The 23,786-nt window shown below is 39.3% G+C and overlaps 1 long non-coding RNA gene across 1 annotated transcript; it reads right to left on the reverse strand.

The window, feature by feature from the left end:
* Positions 1 to 19: 19 nt before the first annotated feature.
* LOC109085484 lies at positions 20 to 8,987 on the reverse strand. The gene is made up of 9 exons (XR_006155118.1): positions 8,429 to 8,987; positions 7,423 to 7,496; positions 6,420 to 6,493; positions 5,415 to 5,488; positions 4,413 to 4,486; positions 3,411 to 3,484; positions 2,410 to 2,483; positions 1,402 to 1,475; positions 20 to 472 (listed from the first exon to the last, which is right to left on the reverse strand). It is a non-coding gene; the product is annotated as an uncharacterized LOC109085484 (long non-coding RNA).
* Between the last annotated feature and the right edge of the window lie 14,799 nt (positions 8,988 to 23,786).

Here is a 23,786-nt window from a genome sequence, read left to right on the forward strand (position 1 = left end):
GAAGAGGAGGATCACCACATACATGGTGTTTAGAAAGAAAATTAAAAAATTAAATTGAGCTCAGAGAAGAAAACATTTATTTTACACAAGTCATGCCTGAAGAAGACACAGAAAGCTGTCGAAACGTCGCGATAAAAGGCTTGTGTACCTGTATATAGTTTAAAATCTCCTCCCAAAAACCAACACTGACCTTAACCACTTAGGCCCTGGGTAATAGAGCCCGGGACATTAGAGCCCTGATTGTTAGAGCCCTGATTGTTAGAGCCCTATACTGGGTGATGGGACACTCTGGTGTGGCCAGTATGAGAGTGGAGCCTGCTTGGTGACCATGGGTGGGATGGACAGTGCACAACCCAGTCCGATGCCCTTTGGGCGTTGGTTCTGGGATCTCTACTTACCTAACTCAGCCCGTGCCTCTCTCTCTGGGCCTCGCTGGTCTCCCTTTACGGAAAACCATACTGGATGTCTCCATCTGGAAAAAAATCAAAAAAGATACATATGGGTTAAGAGTCATGGAAATAGAATTTGTATATAGTTGGTTTAAATGTGATACACAAAAATGTACAGTAGTGAGCTAAAAAGAGGGATGTATCATAGCACAAAAAGGTGTATTTTTTTGAATGAAAGCACAGTTAAGGTTGAAAAGACAATGGGGGTGCCGTGAGTGATAGATAACACAAAAATATGTGTTGTAAAATAAAACAAAGGGCTGCTAAAAACACAAATAAGTGTGTGGAAAGTGAAAAAGAAATAAATGGGTCTGTGAAGATAGTAACACAAAAAAAGTGTACACTAAAACAAAAAAAGTAAACTTATAAGAGTGTAAGGGAAGATGAAAGAGTGCTTGAATTCAAAAAGTGCACGTAAAAGGGCTTGATATATTCAAAGAAAAGGCTCTGAAAAATTTAAAAATTCAAAAATAAACAGAGGGGAGGAGCCTAGGCCCTGCTCGGGGTATAAGAAGCTGCACACACAGCTCCCGAGTGAGAAGAGGATGACAGTTGATTTTTTGCTCCACCACATACATGGTGTTTAGAAAGAAAATTAAAAAATTAAATTGAGCTCAGAGAAGAAAACATTTATTTTACACAAGTCATGCCTGAAGAAGACACAGAAAGCTGTCGAAACGTCGCGATAAAAGGCTTGTGTACCTGTATATAGTTTAAAATCTCCTCCCAAAAACCAACACTGACCTTAACCACTTAGGCCCTGGGTAATAGAGCCCGGGACATTAGAGCCCTGATTGTTAGAGCCCTGATTGTTAGAGCCCTATACTGGGTGATGGGACACTCTGGTGTGGCCAGTATGAGAGTGGAGCCTGCTTGGTGACCATGGGTGGGATGGACAGTGCACAACCCAGTCCGATGCCCTTTGGGCGTTGGTTCTGGGATCTCTACTTACCTAACTCAGCCCGTGCCTCTCTCTCTGGGCCTCGCTGGTCTCCCTTTACGGAAAACCATACTGGATGTCTCCATCTGAAAAAAATCAAAAAAAGATACATATGGGTTAAGAGTCATGGAAATAGAATTTGTATATAGTTGGTTTAAATGTGATACACAAAAATGTACAGTAGTGAGCTAAAATAGAGGGATGTATCATAGCACAAAAAGGTGTATTTTTTTGAATGAAAGCACAGTTAAGGTTGAAAAGACAATGGGGGTGCCGTGAGTGATAGATAACACAAAAATATGTGTTGTAAAATAAAACAAAGGGCTGCTAAAAACACAAATAAGTGTGTGAAAGTGAAAAAGAAATAAATGGGTCTGTGAAGATAGTAACACAAAAAAAGTGTACACTAAAACAAAAAAAGTAAACTTATAAGAGTGTAAGGGAAGATGAAAGAGTGCTTAAATTCAAAAAATGCACTTAAAAGTGCTTGATATATTCAAAGAAAAGGCTCTGAAAAATTTAAAAATTCAAAAATAAACAGAGGGGAGGAGCCCTAGGCCCTGCTCGGGGTATAAGAAGCTGCACACACAGCTCCCGAGTGAGAAGAGGATGACAGTTGATTTTTTTTTTGCTCCACCACATACATGGTGTTTAGAAAGAAAATTAAAAAATTAAATTGAGCTCAGAGAAGAAAACATTTATTTTACACAAGTCATGCCTGAAGAAGACACAGAAAGCTGTCGAAACGTCGCGATAAAAGGCTTGTGTACCTGTATATAGTTTAAAATCTCCTCCCAAAAACCAACACTGACCTTAACCACTTAGGCCCTGGGTAATAGAGCCCGGGACATTAGAGCCCTGATTGTTAGAGCCCTGATTGTTAGAGCCCTATACTGGGTGATGGGACACTCTGGTGTGGCCAGTATGAGAGTGGAGCCTGCTTGGTGACCATGGGTGGGATGGACAGTGCACAACCCAGTCCGATGCCCTTTGGGCGTTGGTTCTGGGATCTCTACTTACCTAACTCAGCCCGTGCCTCTCTCTCTGGGCCTCGCTGGTCTCCCTTTACGGAAAACCATACTGGATGTCTCCATCTGAAAAAAATCAAAAAAGATACATATGGGTTAAGAGTCATGGAAATAGAATTTGTATATAGTTGGTTTAAATGTGATACACAAAAATGTACAGTAGTGAGCTAAAAAGAGGGATGTATCATAGCACAAAAAGGTGTATTTTTTTGAATGAAAGCACAGTTAAGGTTGAAAAGACAATGGGGGTGCCGTGAGTGATAGATAACACAAAAATATGTGTTGTAAAATAAAACAAAGGGCTGCTAAAAACACAAATAAGTGTGTGAAAGTGAAAAAGAAATAAATGGGTCTGTGAAGATAGTAACACAAAAAAAGTGTACACTAAAACAAAAAAAGTAAACTTATAAGAGTGTAAGGGAAGATGAAAGAGTGCTTAAATTCAAAAAATGCACTTAAAAGTGCTTGATATATTCAAAGAAAAGGCTCTGAAAAATTTAAAAATTCAAAAATAAACAGAGGGGAGGAGCCTAGGCCCTGCTCGGGGTATAAGAAGCTGCACACACAGCTCCCGAGTGAGAAGAGGATGACAGTTGATTTTTTGCTCCACCACATACATGGTGTTTAGAAAGAAAATTAAAAAATTAAATTGAGCTCAGAGAAGAAAACATTTATTTTACACAAGTCATGCCTGAAGAAGACACAGAAAGCTGTCGAAACGTCGCGATAAAAGGCTTGTGTACCTGTATATAGTTTAAAATCTCCTCCCAAAAACCAACACTGACCTTAACCACTTAGGCCCTGGGTAATAGAGCCCGGGACATTAGAGCCCTGATTGTTAGAGCCCTGATTGTTAGAGCCCTATACTGGGTGATGGGACACTCTGGTGTGGCCAGTATGAGAGTGGAGCCTGCTTGGTGACCATGGGTGGGATGGACAGTGCACAACCCAGTCCGATGCCCTTTGGGCGTTGGTTCTGGGATCTCTACTTACCTAACTCAGCCCGTGCCTCTCTCTCTGGGCCTCGCTGGTCTCCCTTTACGGAAAACCATACTGGATGTCTCCATCTGAAAAAAATCAAAAAAGATACATATGGGTTAAGAGTCATGGAAATAGAATTTGTATATAGTTGGTTTAAATGTGATACACAAAACTGTACAGTAGTGAGCTAAAAAGAGGGATGTATCATAGCACAAAAAGGTGTATTTTTTTGAATGAAAGCACAGTTAAGGTTGAAAAGACAATGGGGGTGCCGTGAGTGATAGATAACACAAAAATATGTGTTGTAAAATAAAACAAAGGGCTGCTAAAAACACAAATAAGTGTGTGAAAGTGAAAAAGAAATAAATGGGTCTGTGAAGATAGTAACACAAAAAAAGTGTACACTAAAACAAAAAAAGTAAACTTATAAGAGTGTAAGGGAAGATGAAAGAGTGCTTAAATTCAAAAAATGCACTTAAAAGTGCTTGATATATTCAAAGAAAAGGCTCTGAAAAATTTAAAAATTCAAAAATAAACAGAGGGGAGGAGCCTAGGCCCTGCTCGGGGTATAAGAAGCTGCACACACAGCTCCCCGAGTGAGAAGAGGATGACAGTTGATTTTTTGCTCCACCACATACATGGTGTTTAGAAAGAAAATTAAAAAATTAAATTGAGCTCAGAGAAGAAAACATTTATTTTACACAAGTCATGCCTGAAGAAGACACAGAAAGCTGTCGAAACGTCGCGATAAAAGGCTTGTGTACCTGTATATAGTTTAAAATCTCCTCCCAAAAACCAACACTGACCTTAACCACTTAGGCCCTGGGTAATAGAGCCCGGGACATTAGAGCCCTGATTGTTAGAGCCCTGATTGTTAGAGCCCTATACTGGGTGATGGGACACTCTGGTGTGGCCAGTATGAAAGTGGAGCCTGCTTGGTGACCATGGGTGGGATGGACAGTGCACAACCCAGTCCGATGCCCTTTGGGCGTTGGTTCTGGGATCTCTACTTACCTAACTCAGCCCGTGCCTCTCTCTCTGGGCCTCGCTGGTCTCCCTTTACGGAAAACCATACTGGATGTCTCCATCTGAAAAAAATCAAAAAAGATACATATGGGTTAAGAGTCATGGAAATAGAATTTGTATATAGTTGGTTTAAATGTGATACACAAAAATGTACAGTAGTGAGCTAAAAAGAGGGATGTATCATAGCACAAAAAGGTGTATTTTTTTGAATGAAAGCACAGTTAAGGTTGAAAAGACAATGGGGGTGCCGTGAGTGATAGATAACACAAAAATATGTGTTGTAAAATAAAACAAAGGGCTGCTAAAAACACAAATAAGTGTGTGAAAGTGAAAAAGAAATAAATGGGTCTGTGAAGATAGTAACACAAAAAAAGTGTACACTAAAACAAAAAAAGTAAACTTATAAGAGTGTAAGGGAAGATGAAAGAGTGCTTAAATTCAAAAAATGCACTTAAAAGTGCTTGATATATTCAAAGAAAAGGCTCTGAAAAATTTAAAAATTCAAAAATAAACAGAGGGGAGGAGCCTAGGCCCTGCTCGGGGTATAAGAAGCTGCACACACAGCTCCCGAGTGAGAAGAGGATGACAGTTTGATTTTTTGCTCCACCACATACATGGTGTTTAGAAAGAAAATTAAAAAATTAAATTGAGCTCAGAGAAGAAAACATTTATTTTACACAAGTCATGCCTGAAGAAGACACAGAAAGCTGTCGAAACGTCGCGATAAAAGGCTTGTGTACCTGTATATAGTTTAAAATCTCCTCCCAAAAACCAACACTGACCTTAACCACTTAGGCCCTGGGTAATAGAGCCCGGGACATTAGAGCCCTGATTGTTAGAGCCCTGATTGTTAGAGCCCTATACTGGGTGATGGGACACTCTGGTGTGGCCAGTATGAGATTGGAGCCTGCTTGGTGACCATGGGTGGGATGGACAGTGCACAACCCAGTCCGATGCCCTTTGGGCGTTGGTTCTGGGATCTCTACTTACCTAACTCAGCCCGTGCCTCTCTCTCTGGGCCTCGCTGGTCTCCCTTTACGGAAAACCATACTGGATGTCTCCATCTGAAAAAAATCAAAAAAGATACATATGGGTTAAGAGTCATGGAAATAGAATTTGTATATAGTTGGTTTAAATGTGATACACAAAAATGTACAGTAGTGAGCTAAAAAGAGGGATGTATCATAGCACAAAAAGGTGTATTTTTTTGAATGAAAGCACAGTTAAGGTTGAAAAGACAATGGGGGTGCCGTGAGTGATAGATAACACAAAAATATGTGTTGTAAAATAAAACAAAGGGCTGCTAAAAAACACAAATAAGTGTGTGAAAGTGAAAAAGAAATAAATGGGTCTGTGAAGATAGTAACACAAAAAAAGTGTACACTAAAACAAAAAAAGTAAACTTATAAGAGTGTAAGGGAAGATGAAAGAGTGCTTAAATTCAAAAAATGCACTTAAAAGTGCTTGATATATTCAAAGAAAAGGCTCTGAAAAATTTAAAAATTCAAAAATAAACAGAGGGGAGGAGCCTAGGCCCTGCTCGGGGTATAAGAAGCTGCACACACACAGCTCCCGAGTGAGAAGAGGATGACAGTTGATTTTTTGCTCCACCACATACATGGGTGTTTAGAAAGAAAATTAAAAAATTAAATTGAGCTCAGAGAAGAAAACATTTATTTTACACAAGTCATGCCTGAAGAAGACACAGAAAGCTGTCGAAACGTCGCGATAAAAGGCTTGTGTACCTGTATATAGTTTAAAATCTCCTCCCAAAAACCAACACTGACCTTAACCACTTAGGCCCTGGGTAATAGAGCCCGGGACATTAGAGCCCTGATTGTTAGAGCCCTGATTGTTAGAGCCCTATACTGGGTGATGGGACACTCTGGTGTGGCCAGTATGAAAGTGGAGCCTGCTTGGTGACCATGGGTGGGATGGACAGTGCACAACCCAGTCCGATGCCCTTTGGGCGTTGGTTCTGGGATCTCTACTTACCTAACTCAGCCCGTGCCTCTCTCTCTGGGCCTCGCTGGTCTCCCTTTACGGAAAACCATACTGGATGTCTCCATCTGAAAAAAAAAATCAAAAAAGATACATATGGGTTAAGAGTCATGGAAATAGAATTTGTATATAGTTGGTTTAAATGTGATACACAAAAATGTACAGTAGTGAGCTAAAAAGAGGGATGTATCATAGCACAAAAAGGTGTATTTTTTTGAATGAAAGCACAGTTAAGGTTGAAAAGACAATGGGGGTGCCGTGAGTGATAGATAACACAAAAATATGTGTTGTAAAATAAAACAAAGGGCTGCTAAAAACACAAATAAGTGTGTGAAAGTGAAAAAGAAATAAATGGGTCTGTGAAGATAGTAACACAAAAAAAGTGTACACTAAAACAAAAAAAGTAAACTTATAAGAGTGTAAGGGAAGATGAAAGAGTGCTTAAATTCAAAAAATGCACTTAAAAGTGCTTGATATATTCAAAGAAAAGGCTCTGAAAATTTAAAAATTCAAAAATAAACAGAGGGGAGGAGCCTAGGCCCTGCTCGGGGTATAAGAAGCTGCACACACAGCTCCCGAGTGAGAAGAGGATGACAGTTGATTTTTTGCTCCACCACATACATGGTGTTTAGAAAGAAAATTAAAAAATTAAATTGAGCTCAGAGAAGAAAACATTTATTTTACACAAGTCATGCCTGAAGAAGACACAGAAAGCTGTCGAAACGTCGCGATAAAAGGCTTGTGTACCTGTATATAGTTTAAAATCTCCTCCCAAAAACCAACACTGACCTTAACCACTTAGGCCCTGGGTAATAGAGCCCGGGACATTAGAGCCCTGATTGTTAGAGCCCTGATTGTTAGAGCCCTATACTGGGTGATGGGACACTCTGGTGTGGCCAGTATGAAAGTGGAGCCTGCTTGGTGACCATGGGTGGGATGGACAGTGCACAACCCAGTCCGATGCCCTTTGGGCGTTGGTTCTGGGATCTCTACTTACCTAACTCAGCCCGTGCCTCTCTCTCTGGGCCTCGCTGGTCTCCCTTTACGGAAAACCATACTGGATGTCTCCATCTGAAAAAAAAATCAAAAAAGATACATATGGGTTAAGAGTCATGGAAATAGAATTTGTATATAGTTGGTTTAAATGTGATACACAAAAATGTACAGTAGTGAGCTAAAAAGAGGGATGTATCATAGCACAAAAAGGTGTATTTTTTTGAATGAAAGCACAGTTAAGGTTGAAAAGACAATGGGGGTGCCGTGAGTGATAGATAACACAAAAATATGTGTTGTAAAATAAAACAAAGGGCTGCTAAAAACACAAATAAGTGTGTGAAAGTGAAAAAGAAATAAATGGGTCTGTGAAGATAGTAACACAAAAAAAGTGTACACTAAAACAAAAAAAGTAAACTTATAAGAGTGTAAGGGAAGATGAAAGAGTGCTTAAATTCAAAAAATGCACTTAAAAGTGCTTGATATATTCAAAGAAAAGGCTCTGAAAAATTTAAAAATTCAAAAATAAACAGAGGGGAGGAGCCTAGGCCCTGCTCGGGGTATAAGAAGCTGCACACACAGCTCCCGAGTGAGAAGAGGATGACAGTTGATTTTTTTTGCTCCACCACATACATGGTGTTTAGAAAGAAAATTAAAAAATTAAATTGAGCTCAGAGAAGAAAAACATTTATTTTACACAAGTCATGCCTGAAGAAGACACAGAAAGCTGTCGAAACGTCGCGATAAAAGGCTTGTGTACCTGTATATAGTTTAAAATCTCCTCCCAAAAACCAACACTGACCTTAACCACTTAGGCCCTGGGTAATAGAGCCCGGGACATTAGAGCCCTGATTGTTAGAGCCCTGATTGTTAGAGCCCTATACTGGGTGATGGGACACTCTGGTGTGGCCAGTATGAGAGTGGAGCCTGCTTGGTGACCATGGGTGGGATGGACAGTGCACAACCCAGTCCGATGCCCTTTGGGCGTTGGTTCTGGGATCTCTACTTACCTAACTCAGCCCGTGCCTCTCTCTCTGGGCCTCGCTGGTCTCCCTTTACGGAAAACCATACTGGATGTCTCCATCTGAAAAAAATCAAAAAAGATACATATGGGTTAAGAGTCATGGAAATAGAATTTGTATATAGTTGGTTTAAATGTGATACACAAAAATGTACAGTAGTGAGCTAAAAAGAGGGATGTATCATAGCACAAAAAGGTGTATTTTTTTGAATGAAAGCACAGTTAAGGTTGAAAAGACAATGGGGGTGCCGTGAGTGATAGATAACACAAAAATATGTGTTGTAAAATAAAACAAAGGGCTGCTAAAAACACAAATAAGTGTGTGAAAGTGAAAAAGAAATAAATGGGTCTGTGAAGATAGTAACACAAAAAAAGTGTACACTAAAACAAAAAAAGTAAACTTATAAGAGTGTAAGGGAAGATGAAAGAGTGCTTAAATTCAAAAAATGCACTTAAAAGTGCTTGATATATTCAAAGAAAAGGCTCTGAAAAATTTAAAAATTCAAAAATAAACAGAGGGGAGGAGCCTAGGCCCTGCTCGGGGTATAATAAGAAGCTGCACACACAGCTCCCGAGTGAGAAGAGGATGACAGTTGATTTTTTGCTCCACCACATACATGGTGTTTAGAAAGAAAATTAAAAAATTAAATTGAGCTCAGAGAAGAAAACATTTATTTTACACAAGTCATGCCTGAAGAAGACACAGAAAGCTGTCGAAACGTCGCGATAAAAGGCTTGTGTACCTGTATATAGTTTAAAATCTCCTCCCAAAAACCAACACTGACCTTAACCACTTAGGCCCTGGGTAATAGAGCCCGGGACATTAGAGCCCTGATTGTTAGAGCCCTGATTGTTAGAGCCCTATACTGGGTGATGGGACACTCTGGTGTGGCCAGTATGAGAGTGGAGCCTGCTTGGTGACCATGGGTGGGACTCAAAAAATCAACAGATACATACTCAAAACACCTACACCTCAAAACCTAAGAAACCCTACCCAAACCTAACCCTGAAACCCTAAAATGTACACAGCTAAAAAACTCGATGTATCATACACACAAAAAGTGTATTTTTCAAAAAACCACTCAAAAGACACCACTCAAGAACACTCATAAACCACACAAAAACCAACTACCAACCCTACTAAAAACACAAAAAGGTGTGTGAAACCTAACCAACCACTCAAAAAAACCCTCAGCTACACTAAAAAAAACACTAACCAAAAAAGTAAACCCTAAGAGAACAAGGGGAAGAAAAAGTGCACTCAAAACCAACACCAACCCTGCTTCAAACCACCCAAAACCTAACCAAACCACTCAAAAAACCACTCAGAAGCACTCAAAAAACCACTCAGTCCAACCCACTGCCCAAAACACTAAGTCAAACCCAATGACTAAGTCCCAACCAGCTTATATGACTAAGTCCAAACCCACCTAGAAAAACTAAGTCCTAACCCTATGACTAAGTCCCAAACTAATGAGGACCAGCTTTATACCTGACTAAGTCCAACCCACACAAAACACTAAATCCAACCAACTGAACCGTGTGTAAAACCCCAACCAAACGCCACATAACTATGTCCAACCAATATGACTAAATCCCAACCAGCCACATATTACTGAGTCCAACCCACCTAAAAAAAACTAAGTCCTAACCCTCTATATGACTAAGTACCAACCAATATGACTAAGTCCCAACCCAACTTATATGACCTAAGTCCAACCCACACAAAACACTAAGTCTCTACCAAACAATATGACTAAGTCCAAACCACCTTACCCTGGACTAATTCAAACCCACCCAAAACATACTAAAGTCCGACCAATATGGAAAAAGTCCCCTACCAGCCTAAAATTTTGTATATATCTCCACCTAAGTCCAACCAATATGATTCAGTCCCAACTAGCCACATATGACTTAGACAAACTCACCCAAAAAACACTAAAAAAAAACTATATGACTAAGTTCCACACCAGGGGGTGCCGACTAAGTAACCCCAACCAACACAAACCCCAACACAAGGGATTAAGTCCAACCTACACATATAAATACACCGCCTCCAAAACAAAATAAAAAAATAAAAAAAATAAAAACTGTATAGAGAAACTCAACCCTAGGGCTGATCAGCTGTATAGAGAAACTGAACACTAGCCCTAGCACACTGAAACTCAACTCTAGGGCTGGAAACTGCGAAACTCCAACCCTAGCCCTAGAACTGCGAAACTCAAGTAAGTGATCATTTGCTATATCTCGGCACATGGTGGAGCTAGAGTGATAAAAACCAAGTGAAATCGACTGGGCATCATCCAATTAGTATACACCTGTCGACCAAATCTAAAAGGCTCTCTAGGTACAACAGAACTGAAACGATCAATGACCATACCTCAGCACCTGGTGAGCGGGCTAGAGCATTGTTAAAGCCCAAGGGTAATCGACTGGGGGGGGGCCCCAGGTGGAGTATAATAAACCAAGTTTGAGCACTCTAGCACGTAACGGGTCACGAGCCCTATGGGGGGTGGTGTCGACCACTCTCTTACCTAACCCCACTCTAACGCCTTTACCTGACTCTTTCAATATAAACCTAAACTACCCTAACCTAACCCTAACCCTCTAACCCTAACCTAACCCTAACCTACCCACTATACCCTAACCCTGCACCTAACCCTCTAACCCTTAGTAACCCTAACGCTAGAAACTGAACACTAAACCTAACTAGCACACTATAACCCAACCCTAGGGCTGGAAACTAAACTCACCCGTTAGTAACCCTACGGCTATACTGCTGGCCCTAAACCTAACCCGTTAGTAATTGCTATGGCTATACCCACCCTGAATCTAAGCTAGAGTTAGTAACCCCAGTGCTTAACCAACCCTGGCCCTAAACCTACCCGTTAGTAATCCTATGGCAAATACAGCACCCTGGCTCTACAAACCTACCCGTTGAACCCCGATGGCTATACCCACCCTGGCCCTGGTGGGCCATTAGAGTAACGAAACCAAGGGCAATCCCTGGGGGGGCCCCCTAATAGTATAACCCTGGGCTGCTTGACCCACTCTAGCACGTACGGCTGATCGGGAGAGATATGCCCACAATCGACCACTTCATAGAGGGACACTCTTCGCATTTGTCTATATAACCTAACCCTAACCTAACCCCTACCTGTTAGTGTAACCCCAGCGGACCTAGTACCAACCCTGGCCCTAACCCTACCAGTTAGTAACTCCTATGGCTATACACACCCTGGCTCTAAACCTACCCGTTAGTAGCCCCGGTGGCTATACCCACCCTGGCCCTAAACTTAACCATTGGTAACCACTGTGGCGTAACCCTGGGCAAAACCCTAATCACTCTAACCCTGGGCTGCTTAACCCTGGGTCACATTGGGAGGCTTTTGATCGGGAGGTCGTGCCCACAATCAGATGTAAGGATGAGAGGGGATGCGTGCTTGTGAACTTGGCCTGGCTTGGATGGGTCTTTAGTGGTCAGTGGACGGATGGACCGAGCACAACCAGGTTCAGACCTTGGGTTTGAACCTTGGAGGTTTCATTCCCCTAACCTGGGTATTTAGATATTATTGGAGGAAGTTTTATACATTGGAATACACCTCGTCTCAAAGTGAGACACACTAGTGTCACACCGAATTTCAGAGACTATAATTACTCACCTGCGTACACCTCAGCACGCCCTCACGTGAATGAGCGGAGTTTCCCATACAGTAGACCATATGACACAGCTCCACAGTCCCGTCCCTGGAAAAGAAATAAGAAACAGAAAGGGGGAAAGAGATACAAAAACAGGAATTTCCAGACTTTAGGTTTGAACCTTGGACGTTACACTCCCCTATCAACACACACAATCACAAACACACACAGCTTCTAAAATGTGCAATCATACAAAAGTTTATGAATCCTGAGATTTTCACAGACAATTTAATTCATACACTGATTTCTATCTCAGTTACATACTTTTGCCAAATTTGGCATAAGAAATCACAAAGTACAGTACAAAACTGTTATACTGATAAAGACACACAAACACACACAGCATGCTTATAATGGTACACCACAAAATCAAGGGTGTTTTATTTATATATCATGTTTGCTAAGCTTTGATGATCATAAAATTCAACAAAACAAAGATTTGAAATGATTTTACAAGTACAATATATATTTCATTAATGAATGTATTTGCTACGAAAACCTTTTTTTTTTTTTTTTTTTTTGGATTAGGGTTCAGGTTAGTTCCAAATAGGTTTTTGAGGAAATTCTTTTCTCTTCTAAAATACTTACTTTTATATGAAAGAGTTAAGGAAGAACCTCAGTCAGAGAAAGTCTGTATTTGTGCTTTAGTATGCATAGTTGTGTAATAAACCTTGACAATGACCACACTGTGCTTAAATCAGGATAATTCTGGCCTTTTCAGTAGGAACATTAATGATTTATTCATGGAAGTCAGTCCATCTGTTCCTATTGCTCATGTGCTGAGATCACTCCCTTACAATCATTCAAAAGAACCTGTGCTTTTGAAGACAGTGGCACTTGGACCCAAGGGAATTGTGCTGTGCTGGAGGTTAGTTAACTGGGTCGTGATGGGCCGTCATGTCTGTTATTTCTGGAATGTGACTCAGCATCCTAATGAGTTTACAACATCATTGGCAGCTGGACACGTCTTCATCTGGAGTGTATATTCAGCTATGGAAAAAGAACAGGACACTTTCTCCAGACGTATCTGAAGTTACTGAAATTATGGAGGACAGGCATAAGCACTCAAACAGCTTCCATCGAAATTTAATACTCAGTATATATTGGGAAGGGTTCTAAATCCTCCATTGTTCTATGGGGTTAAGTGCAATTTATAAGTATTACTTTTGGGTTGAATATTTCTGGTGGGGGAGCAAATAGAAATATGTCATTTTTGCAAATATAAATCTATGGCAACATTTTGCTTTAAAAAAAAATTGCAGTTTAAAATTCCACTGGTTACAGAACTAGACCAATATAGCAAGCCAGATAACAAGTCAATGTTGATGTGTTAACGCTAACTGCATTGAATTAATGTTGCAAAGTGATTTTGGTTCTATATCACTTTTGTGCCCGCAATTAATTTTGAAACAAAGTTGCAGTTTCAACAGAAAAACAGAAAAACGATGACAAGTCAAGTCACCATTATTTATATAGTGCTTTTTACAATACAAATTGTGTCAAACCAGCTTTACAATATTAAATGGGGAAAAAGTGTGTCCTCTGGTCAGACAAACCCAGTTTAAATCTAGGCTGCAGCAGAGTCAGATGGAGCAGAGGACTCATCTGGTTCCTGTTGTCTTGTCCCAGTGGCCGTCTAGGAGACGAGGTCTTCGGATGGGATCAGTCTTTGGGGCATATTTAAATGTCCTGGTCTCTGCTGAGATTTCAGGGCAGTCAAGGTCATCTCTAGGTGCTGATCCACCATCTGATCTGGATACGGACTGGATCTAATATTAGCGTAGATGTTATTAGCATAGATGCTGTTTGTTGCTGCCGTGTGTTTCTAGTTTGAGCTCCATCAAGTTAATTCTTTATTGTCTATTTTCTATCTTAAAATCAATTTTATACACCATAATTTTCGTTTCTATAATGTGTGAATATATCCTCTGCCGTATTCTACAACAAAAACAATCAGAGAACCTTGTTATCACTAGTTTTATTTTGATTTCCCGAGTCCGCTATTAGTTTATAGCCTGTTAGCATCACCAGTATGGTTGCCGCTAATCTTGCATGCATTGCTAATACTCTATTCACATACCATTGTTTTAGTCACTGTTACTTGCTTTTAATGGCGGATGTATATCTACCTTTGAGTGCAGGTGAGGACACGTTCGAGACACATTCGAGATAATCTATCTACCAAGGATAGATTCATAAATAAACTGCATGATTTATCTCAACTGCTCTGTGTACCCATAAATACACATGAACTAGACGAAATGACTGGCAACATGGGCACTGTCTTCTCTAGTTCATTATAAGCTGTTGTCCCCATCAAATTGAAAAAGGTTAGATTAAAACGTACTGTGCTATGGTACAACAGTAATACCCACTCTCTCAAGAAAGAAACTCGTAGTCTTGAGCACAAATGGAGAAAAACTAACTTGGAAGATTTTAGAATTGCTTGAAAAAACAGTATGTCCAGCTATAGACAGGCTCTAAAAGCTGACATGGTCGAGCATACCCGCGAACTCATAGAAAATACCCAAAACAATCCAAGGTTTTTATTTCGCACAGTGGCTAGATTAACAAATAACCACATGCCACCCGATCTAAATATTCCCTCACAGTTTATGCACCAAATTACACCAGGAAGAATTAGCATTCCGTTTATAATGCAGATCTGTTGTTTGAATATATTTGCATGAAAAATGTGAGTGAGTCTGTTTGGGCATCTATAACCAAAACCTGACAGTGTGACAAACCAGAATGAAACTCTGAAGATGCTTAATAATGCAAATAAAAACCAAACTGAAGATGGCAGAAAGCACAACAGAAAGAGAGTGAGAAATTTAGACAGACTCTCGTATATTTTGGGAGAAAAGGAAAATTGTGTCTTCCTGCCATCAAATGAGGGACAAAGGCTGAACCATCCTTTCTTTTTACCATTGCTCTCTGCATTCATTTTCGTTTTTTTTTTTTTTTTTACTTATGTAAACTGGACATTTATATGTGTTTCCCTGATTTTATTTATCTTTATGTTTTTTTATAATATGTTTATTGCTTTGGCAACATTGTGATGTTACACAGTCATCCCAATAAAGCCTATTTTTTATTGGGAAAAAAATAAGAGAGAGACACACTTGAATTTCTAGGATTTTTTTTTTTTTTTTTTTACTCATATAGAATTCTTAGATTTTCCTTCATGAAGTAAAATAGTGCAAAAAATAATCTTGGCTATTAAGCTCTTTTTTTTAATAGAGCGTAAATCCCTTCAAGACAAGGGTCCTTATAGAAACAAAAGGAAAGAGGGATGAGCAACAGTTAGAGGATAGAATGTAGGCTGATGTGTAGCCACACACACGCACACACACACACACACACACACACACACACACACACACACACACACTAAATCTGCTGCGTCTTTGAGTCACCCTGTGTTTGTGTGGCCTTAAAGGTCATCTCTGGGCTCACAGAGCTGTGGTGAGCTCAGCGCTCAGACCCAAAGGCTGTTATTTTCCTTTTATTTGCATCTCTCCTCTTGGCCTGTTTGACATGCAGAAGAGCAAAAGAAGTAAATAATGTAGTCTTTCTCTTCTTCCTTTTTTCACTCTATGCCAAACTCCATCTGATCATCTTCATCGCAACTCTGTCTCTCTGTCACTCTCTCTCACTCAAATAGCTTAAAGCTCAACTAATTAAATACTTATAAATGATTCCTCTGAGGTGTGTTGTGGACAGTGCTGAATAGGTTTGATGAAGGAAGAGAAAGGTCACACATTTTCTAAAATTCTAATTTTAGATAATGACTGGAGCTGTCAGTCATTTCACTGAGCTCACAGGGTTCTGCACTCTTGCAAACACTCTCATTACAATCAAAGCTGACTACACTGCACTATGAATCTCTTATTTACATCATGTCCACACTTTGTTGGTTGTAATTACAGAATATGAATACAATTAAACCCATCTGATGGGCCACTGTGTTGACGAATTTAGCAGATATCTCTGTGATTTGCCATAATACTTGATGCAAAACACTTTGAAAACATTTGAAATTGCTCAGAGTGCAAACACAGATAAGTGGAGGACCATTTAAAAGCATATTAAAGTGACCAGAGTATAAAAATACCCTTATATAAATAATAATAATATTAGTAGTAGTAGTAGTAGTATAGTAGTAGTAGTAGTAGTAGTAGTAGTATAGTAATTTGTGGCTCTGTGCATTTTTTTTGTAGTTTAAGTGTAAGCTACTTGAGTATGAGAGAAAAGTAAGAGAAGAACTCAAACAGGAATAGATCTATATGAATAACGGTACTCTTTTTTATTGTCCTCTTGCATTATCGACAAACTATTTTTCTGTTTGACACTGTAAAGCTTTGACACAGTCCGTACTGCATAATGACCCTGGTTTCTCCCGAGGTTTTTTTCTCCATATTGTCAACGATGGAGTTTTGGTTCCTTGCTACTGTCGCCTCTGGTTTGCTTAGTTGGGGACACTTAAAGGGGTCATATGATGTGATTTCAAGTTTTCCTTTCTCTTTGGAGTGTTACAAGCTGATTGTGCAAAGATAAGATCCCTGAAGTTGCAAAGACTAAAGTCTCAAAACCAAAGAGATATTCTTTATGAAAGTTAAGACTCTGCCTCGCCCCCAAAAACGGCTCATTGAAACACGCCCCTACATGTCTACATCACAATGTGAAAATATTTGCGTAATGCCGCCCAATTGTTAATGCAAAGAAAGAAGGCGTGGTTTCAGTAACTGCAGTTTGTGTTGAAGCAGTCATGTCAGGGAGATGCTGTGTGTTTCTAGGCGAAAGCAAAAGTACTTTATTTGGCCTTCCGAAAGTAGATGCATTTAGGAATCTTTAAGATTACTTACAACAGAACAGCAACGCATTTTATGGACAACCATTTCATGAACCTAGGAGAGGAGGTAATTCTGACTTTGCTATGACAATCTGGCATTCTGAATCAGCTACTGTAAGTATGTTTTGTTGTTAGTTTAAGTATTTGCTACTGACTGTTTAAATTCAGAGTTTTGCACGTCGTGTGTGTGTGTGCACGCGCGCGCACGTGTGTGTGTGAGAGAGAGAGACAGGGTCACATCACAGAGTCAGCTGTCTTTACCCTCCGTGGCTTGTGTACTGCCAACACATACGAGCTTCATCACTGTGTCTGTCACACAACTCTGTTCCCCTTTCATGCTTGAATTGATGGAAAAACTAAGGACATTATTAACTGTCTTTACATTTATTTTGAAAGATGAAGCTCGTGATTATGGAAAGGGGTGTTACATTTCCGACAACTGCTTGAGGTGTTTGGCCAATCACAATGCACTGGGTCAGTTGGCCAATCAGAGCAGACTGTGCTTGTCGGAAGGAGGGACTTTGTAGAAAATGACGCATTTGAGAGAGGTGGGGCATAGAGGTCCTACAATAATGTACAGTATTTGAAAAATTATTGATTTATGAACATGAAAGCATGTCAACATATTCTGTTACACCAAATACACAAAATAATGATCTTTAAAAAAGCATAATATGATCCCTTTAATATCCAGCGATATCGTTGACTTGACTGCACCGATACTATTTAAACTGAACTGAGCTGGATGATGACATCACTGAATTCAATGATGAACTGCCTTTAACTGAAAATTACTAATTTCAGTAATTATTTTCTAAGTTTTCTTAAGTACTAATTTTCTAATTACTAATTACTAACTGAAAGTTTACTATTGTCATTTTGCATTATTGACACACTATTTTCCTTCTTAATACTGTAAAGTTGCACAATCTGAATTGTTAAAAACACTATATAAATAAAAGTGACTTGATTTGACTTAATGTGCTATATAAAAAAGGTGACTTGACTTTCATGTGGCACTGTGGAGAACTGTGTGGGTCGCCTTATAGTAAGCCAGTCCCTGATTTGAGCCAGGACTGAGCCAGGAGGCTGTTCTCTGTGGAGCTTCTTGTTGTGTTGACTTGGGTTTCCTCTGTAGTAAATTTAGTGCAGTGAAAAAATAGTGCAGTGATGGGTACTTAAATCACCGATGATGTTATAATTTTTGGATCACGTGTCACTTAAGGTGCCGTTATGAGTACATCACATAAGTAAGATTGGTGAGATACTTAAATTGCAGAACCTCTTTATGTATCATCAACACAAGGAAGACACAGGTGTAATAAAATAAATGTATTAACAAAAGATAGTCATGAGTAATCAACAACTACTGAATGAATGCCATAAATGAATAAGGAATCATTCAAGTTTTCAATTCAATTCAAGTTTATTTGTATAGCACTTTTACGATACAAATCATTGCAAAGCAACTTTACAGAAAATTAAGTTTCTACAATATTTAGTAGGAGCTTATCAGTGATGACTGTCAGTTTATGTGCATACAGCAGAAATGTTCGGAAAAATCAATAAAAGACATAAACCATCAGACGATTAACACTTTTAACAGCAATTATGCAATCAAACTTATAGCAAAATGTGGTAGTTCTGTATGTTGTCTCTAGGTTAGCATCATCTGAGGTCCTCTGAAGGGTTGGCATCATCTCTTCTCAGGTGTTCTGGATCCAGACTGGAGCTTGTGTAAATCCTAGTTACGTGGCAAAACAAATAGAGACATAATTAGCGTAGCTGCTGTTCCAGCCAAGTAAAATTAATTAGTTTAACCAAAGCTAAAGAATAATAATGCGCATTTGATCTTATATAACTGCAGTCCAAAATTATGAGATGCATTATTTGAATGCTTGGCCAAAGAGGTGTGTTTTTAATCTAGATTTAAACAGAGAAAGTGTGTCTGAACGCCGAACAATATCAGGTAGGCTATTCCAGAGTTTGGGAGCCAAATGCAAAAAAGCTCTACCTCCTTTAGTGGACTTTGCTATCCTAGGTACTACCAAAAGTCCAGTGTTTTGTGACCTTAGGGAGCGTGATGGATTGTAGCGTGGTGGAAGACTAGTTAGGTACGCAGGAGCTAAACCCTTAAGGGCCTTATAAGTAAGTAATAATATTTTGTAACTGATACAGAACTTAATAGGTAGCCGGTGCGGAGACTGTAAAATTGGGGTAATATGATCATATTTTCTTGACCTGGTAAGGAATCTAGCCGCTGCATTTTGGACTACCTGTAGCTTGTTTATTGAGGATGCAGGACAACCACCTAGCAGTGCATTACAATAGTCCAGTCTAGAGGTCATGAATGCATGAACTAGCTTTTCTGCATCAGAAACAGGTAACATATTTCGTAGCTTGACAATGTTGGAGGATGGAAGAATGCTGTTTTTGTAACATGGGAAATATGATTTTCAAAAGATAAGTTACTGTCTAATATAACACCCAGATTTTTCACAGTAGAGGAAGTAACAGTACATCCATCTAGTTTCAAAATGTAATCTACGAGATTCTGTGTAATGTTTTTTGGTGCAATAAGTAATATCTCTGTCTTATCTGAATTTAATAGGAGAAAATTATTGGTTATCCAATCTTTTACATTTTTAACACACTCTGTTAGCTTAGATAATTTAGAAGTTTCATCTGGTCTCGTTGAGATATATAGTTGAGTATCATCAGCATAACAGTGGAAACTAATCCTGTATTTTCTAATGATATTACCAAGGGACAACATGTATATTGAAAATAGCAGAGGACCTAGGACAGATCCTTGTGGCACTCCATATTTTACTGTTGATAAATGAGATGACTCCCCATTTAAATAAACAAAGTGGTAGCCATCGGACAGGTAGGATCTAAACCATCTTAAAGCCTGCCCTTGGATACCTGTATAGTTTTGTAATCTATCTATGAGTATTTCGTTATCTATGGTGTCGAACGCAGCACTAAGGTCAAGAAAAACTAGCATTGAGATGCAGCCTTGGTCTGACGCAAGAACCTAACCCTTTTACAAAAATTTTAGACATAAGTGGAAGATTTGAAATGGGTCTGTAATTTGCCAGTTCACTAGGATCTAGTTGTGGTCTCTTAATAAGAGGCTTAATAACCGCCAGCTTGAATGGTTTTGGGATGTGACCTAAAGATAACGACGAGTTAATAATATTGAGAAGCGGTTCTTCTGCTATAGGTAACAACTCTTTCAGTAATTTAGTGGGTACAGGATCTAATAAACATGTTGTTGGTTTAGATGCATTGATAAGTTTATTTAGCTCTTCCTGTCCTATAGTTGTAAAGCATTGCAGTTTATCTTTGGGTGCGGTGGATAAAACTGTACACTGCGGTGGATAAAATTTTTCAGGTGTGTTGGATATAAATTTGTTATTGTTTTTATGATGTTGTCTAATTTTATAATTTAAGTTTTTTATTGTTTTTTTGATGTTTTACTGTTTGGGAATATTTAGATCGGGTGACGTCTGGTTATTTGTTAATCTAGCCACTATGCTAAATAAAAACCTTGGATTGTTTTGGTTGTTTTCTATGAGTTTGTGGATATGCTGGAAGTTTTTAGAGCCTGTCTATAGCTAGACATACTCTTTTTCCATGCAATTCTAAAAACTTCCAAGTTAGTTTTTCTCCATTTGTGCTCAAGACTATGAGTTTCTTTCTTGAGAGAGTGGGTATTACTGTTGTACCATGGCATAGTATGTTTTTCTCTAACCTTTTTCAGTTTGATGGGGGCAACAGCTTCTAATGTATTAGAGAAGATAGTGCCCATGTTGCCAGTCATTTTGTCTAGTTCATGTATATTTATGGGTGCACAGAGCAGTTGAGATAAATCAGGCAGGTTATTTGCGAATCTGTCTTTGGTGGCTGGAACAATAGTTCTGCCCGGAATATAACGCGAAGCCATAAAGTTATTATTATCAATATGCAGAATGCACGATACAAGGAAATGGTCAGTACTATCATCATTTTGAGGTACGATATCTATATCAGTAAAATCGATTCCATGCGATATAATTGAATCTAGCGTATGATTAAAACGATGAGTGGGCCCGGTGACATTTTGCTTTACTCCAAAACAGTTTAATAAGTCAGTAAACGCAAGTCCTAATGCATCATTTGTATTATCAACGTGAATGTTAAAATCTCTGAAAATTAGCACTTTATCAGCAGTAACCAACAGGTCTGAGAGAAAATCTCAAAATTTTAGGAATTCTGTATACGGCCCTGGTGGTCTATACACAGTAGCCAGAGAAAGAGATACAATAGATTTCTTTTGCATATCTGACAGTGTAACATTAAGCAGAAGTCTTTCGAATGATTTAAACCTGTATCCTGTTTTCTGGGTAACATTGAGAATATCACTATATATTGTTGCAACACATCCCCTACGACCAGTCTGACGGGGCTCATGTTTATAACAGTAGTTTGGTGGAGTAGACTCATTTAGACCAATATAATCATTTGGTTTTAGCCAGGTTTCAGTCAAGCAGAGTACATCAAAACTATTATCTGTGATCATTTAATTTACAATAACTGCTTTGAGTGTGAGTGATCTAATGTTTATGAGCCCAAACTTTAGAAATTGTTTTTGTTCATTTATTTTAAGTTTTTGTGGTTTAATCACGATAAGATTTTTTCTAGATCCTACATTAAATTTATATTTAGACCTCACTATTCGGGGAACAGACACAGTCTTAATAGATTGGACAGCGCAAGTACTTCTAACATTTAAGTGGGTAGAGCAAAATCCATCATAGCAGTTATTTGAGAATTGGCTTAATAGTCATATGGAGTGTAGAGTCCTGGAGATGTTGTCCGACAGGAGTTCTGCTCCGACTCTGCTGGGGTGCAGGCCCAGGAATAAAGTGCATAAGATGCATAAAATGCAAACGATTTAGTTGAGTGTAGCTATGTCAGAGTTATGTTATCTTATGGAAAAATAAACTGTTGCTAATAAGGTGAAGAATCTTATTATGCATCAAACTAATAAATTAATAATTTGTTATCAGTTGACCAGCTATATAACATATAATGTAAATTAGAAAGTCATATACTGGTAATATTAAACAATGACAGTCTCAGGAAGAGGTTTGGATAAGTGATATTTACATTCTTCTACTGGTATTCCACTGCTCCACTGATATTCTTGACATCTTCCACTGGTTGTGCTGGTAACAATGTAGAGGGGAAAGGAGCAGGAATCTAATTCAACAGTCTTGAATATAAAGCATTGTAGGATGCTGATCTCCTGGAGCATTAAAGGGTCCTAAAATCTGGAACACGCAGATGTTGCCCTGCAGTAGGTGCAGAAAGTCCATGCCTGAACCTTGAACTTGAAGTGAAGGTTCACTTGCCGGAGCTTCACCTTGCTGCAAATGTCTGTGTGTCTTCTGCCTCTCTGAGCTAGAGACTCAGAACTTGGTCAATCCTTTTGTCTCTCTAGGATGTAGACTCAGGGCATGCTGCATTTGTTGTTGTCTCGCTGGGCGAAGACTCTGAACGTAGAATACCTCTTTCCTTGCAGCCTGGAGGCTCAGAACATGGTAGTATCTGTTGCTGCCTCAAAAGCTTGAGACTTGGAGCATGGTGCATTGATGTCTCAGTGACTCAGAACTTGAATGTATCTGTTAGTGTCTCACTGGACGTGCTGGAGACTCAGAAGTGGTATCTGTTGCAGTCTCTCTGGACGAAAGAATCAGAAGGTGATTGATCTGCTATTGTCTCACCCTTGCAGGCCGGAGACTCAGAACTGTGTATCTTTTAACGTCTTTCCATTACAGGATTCACAGGACCCATACAGGACTTAGAATGGTGGTTTATCTGCTGCTGCCTTCCCTGTAACAGGCCAGAGACTCAGAACAATGTATCTGTCACAATCTCTTCCTTATGGGACTCAGACACTCAGAACCAGGAGTGTCTTTTGGAATGGTACCTTTATCCCTTTCCGATGAGGAGGAGATTTCCTTAATTTCTGTGCTGTGATTGGCCATTCCATCAGAGCGGGAGGACACTGTGTGGACCACCCTTCTTTCCACCTGTGGCACTTATTTGCATAGTCCAAACTCAAAGTTAGAATGGTGTCACTAATGTTTTACCGGTGCATTATTCACTTTCCAAAGCACAACCAGAATACCTTTGCCAATGTTACAAACACATTCATTCCAAACATGACTGAAAAAGATTGTACTGTCATGCATGCATTAATTTGTCCATTAACATCTGAGTTTGTGTAAGATGTTGTGCTACACATTACAGTCACTGAGAATGAATTATTATCTGAAATGATATAATATGTGAGTGTGGTGTTTTACATCAGTTTTAAGGTTTGAAAACATAGTTATGAATGGATTTGGATGGATCTCTGTGATTTCTCTGTTTCACCCACTGCTGCGTCCAGAGGTCCTAAGAAATTTTTATGGCAGTCACAGGCCAAACCTTAGGAATCAGTCTGCTGGTGGGTGAAGGGCAGAAACTGAATTTTGACCAATGTGAAGTCCTGTCCTTCCCGGGCTTGATACCAGGGTCTTCTTGCCCTCTAAGAAGTGTCTGACTGTTGTCCTAGCATCTTTATCTATTTTGCTTATATTAGTCCACCAAGAGCCAATCAAAAATGTCAAAATGTAGCAAACCTGAGAGATGGGCCCTGCCATATACTGGGCCCTGTTATGTGCTGTCCAATACACCTCCAGGTGCTCTGGTTCCCCCACACAACCTAAAAGCATGCAGGACAGGATGAATTTGAGAC

Source organism: Cyprinus carpio, chromosome B7 (assembly GCF_018340385.1).
Source record: "Cyprinus carpio isolate SPL01 chromosome B7, ASM1834038v1, whole genome shotgun sequence".
Taxonomy (NCBI): Eukaryota; Metazoa; Chordata; class Actinopteri; order Cypriniformes; family Cyprinidae; genus Cyprinus; species Cyprinus carpio.